Genomic DNA, 3,081 nt, shown 5'->3' with positions numbered 1-3,081 from the left:
GTCAGAGCTGGGAAAACGTTTCCTGCATTTCTTCCAGACGAGTCAGACACGACTCTAAACTGCTCCTGTTTTAATCCGCAAAGTTGAAAACATGTAAATGATTCCATAATTATTAGGATTTTACATTTTAGAGCTCTAATAAATCAAATGAAACAACAAATCAGTTGCTTCATTTGACGGTCAGATGGTGACGGATATTAAATTATTACTACAGGTAGTTTTTATCTTCAGGCGTCTAGAAAACCACTGAATCAGAGCAAGCAGCTCAAACTGGGGATTTTCATATCATATCATAAGAGCACAGAAACATAAGATGCCGAACCAGTCGGACCTGCGGCTGGGAGTCGGTGTAATTCTGATACAGGAAGAGGAGAAGGAAACTCCTGAGAATCAGGTCACAAATACTGTGAAGTACTTTACACTCCAACTTCTCTACATTTTGTAGTATTTAAATTTTGTCCTTGCAGATATAATGATCTAAACTTCCTTTAATGCCTGAATTTACTTCTGCTTCCTCCTTCACTCATATTTTGTTACCTCAGACTTTTTTGCCGTTTATCTGAACAAACCCTCTGATCCAAGATGTCACTTTTCTTGAACTCCTCAAATTCAAAATTATAAATATGAACCTTTAATAAATCACCATGAAAAAAATAATTTGAAGCAAAAATATTCAGCTTGCAAGATAAATATTTATATTTATTTATTTAGCTTGAGGCAAAATTTTAATTTTTTTCTGTGTAATTCAAATTTTCTGAGAATTAATCATTTTATTTTATTGCAACAGATGCTGCTGTAAAACAATCCTGGTTCATGGTTAAATGATTATTGGATCTCAATAATCTGAAAAAAACAAATGAATAATTTAAATTTATGAGAACAATCTTATCATATTTTTGAGAAACATTTTGTAATGTATTTATTTGTTATTGTTTATAGAAAAATCCCTATAATTTACTTTCAGACCTTATTGAACTAATAGTAACAAAAGCTAAATCTTCTTCATCTTTTTCAACACTCCTAAAAACACTCATTCAGTTTGTTACAGTTTTATATTTTTATGCTGGATGTTCAGTTTGGGATTATGAATTGCTATGGCAGATTAGCCACGGCTGCTATTAGCTGATCGAACCCAGCAGTGATGGTTGGTTAGTTAATTTAAACTTTGCTCTACTGACAGCTGACATCAGTAAAGTCTGGACAGTTTCCTCCTGCCACTGGAGGCTAATTGGAGAAATTGATGATTAAATTACTTGGATTTGACCATTTATTGTCTGAAATAGTCTATAACAGCTTAGACAGGGATTATTTACTTGAATCTTGAAAAACACGACTCAACTTCAATTAAAAAGTCTAATTCCACTAAACTTTACCTCCAAGTGTAAAATTGTGTAGAGCTGCTTAAAATGATCTGATTTCAAATTCCTTTTTTCTTTTTTTGTATAAAAAACTGAATTATATTTATCACCTTTTTATTATTTTATCTCTTTTCATACTTTAGCTCTAGAGAAGTTTCGTCCATGATGATGTAATTATACTTTCTGTCCGCCAGAGGTCAGACTAACCATGTCTCTACCTGAGCAACATATTGATTTAGTCGTTGTTGATGTTTATTAAAAGTTATAATTTCATGAGGAATTTTGTTCCAGATCATTTATTTTTACCATTACAGCCATATTCTGATCTTTCCCACACTGATGCAGTAATTTATGCAAAAGGAGCCCCAACCAGGTGATGGTTGAATAGAAATTAATATACTTTTCACAAACCTGATGTTTTAGTTTAAAATATCGATTTTATATACAATTATATTTTTTGTCAGACATTGAATTTTGGATTTTTATTCTCTGGAATCATCAAATCTACAAGAAATAAAAGTTTAAAATATTTCTCTATGTTTGAAGAATCTACATAAGACATGAGTTTCACTCTGAATTGATATTCAACATTTGGGAATAGAAATATATAGAACCAATAAAAATCTATTTTAAAACAGATGTGGGAGAACTAAGGCTCTACATCTACTGCATAGCATTGGCTTGCATGGAGAACATTAGTTTGTAGGTGGCTGTCGTAGATTATGTTTTGGACTCATCAGTTTTTCCTTCCACTCAACTTTCCTCTGAAAATAGCAGCTTTCATTACCTTTTTACTTTTTGTTAAATGTTGTTGGTTTGTCTAAACCTCCAAACCAGATAATATTGTCTGTCTGTGCTGCTTAGCCTCCTAATAGAGAGTTTTCGTCCTGCTTGCTGCAGCGCAGAGCCAATCCAAGGTATAAGCAATCTTAGCAGCTAGCACAAATCTTAATTTTTGCATTGCATCAATGGAAACTGTAAAAATATTTAAACTATTTTCTAATTATAGACAGATTATTCAGGATGTTTGTACACTTCTCATTTCCGTATTGAATTGTGCAACAATAACAGCAAACCAGACGTGACTCCAGGAGCAATACATGCACTCACCACTAGGAGCGCATGATCAGAGTTAGGTAGTAAATAATTACATTTATTCAGTTGCATTTAATTGAGTTACCTTTTTTAAAAAAACTTTTAGGAGTATGTTTACTACATTACTTTTTGCTTCATAATAATTCTGTTATGAAGTATCTTTACTCTCACTTGGGTAAAATTTCTGGGTTCTCTGAATGAAAAACAAACAAAAGCTAAACAAAAATTCACAAAAACCACACACCTGCAGTTTTTGTTAAAGTTTATTAAGTTATTTATTGAAATAAACTGATTTGGACACATTTTTATTTTGGCTAATTTTGTTATTTTTTGTTACTTCTATGAATTTTTGGCCTTAAAATACCAAAATTTCCACTTATTTTTATATTTTAGTCAGTCTGATTATGCAACTTTTAAATATTAAATTTGATCATTTACTCAGTACTTTCTTGGACGGCCTCTTTTTCCTTGAGTAACAATATGTTTAAGTACTGCTACTCTTTCTTGAGTAAAACTTTAGCTCTGCCACCTCTGTGCGTTGATTTAGAGCCATAACTTCAAAGTTAAAGCAGCAAACTGATAGTTTCGCCAGAGCCCGCCCAGGGGGCGTGGCCAGTGAGAGACTTTG

The sequence above is a fragment of the Xiphophorus hellerii genome, chromosome 15 (genome assembly GCF_003331165.1).
Source record: "Xiphophorus hellerii strain 12219 chromosome 15, Xiphophorus_hellerii-4.1, whole genome shotgun sequence".
NCBI lineage: Eukaryota > Metazoa > Chordata > Actinopteri > Cyprinodontiformes > Poeciliidae > Xiphophorus > Xiphophorus hellerii.
Note: the sequence above shows the minus strand (reverse complement) of the source record.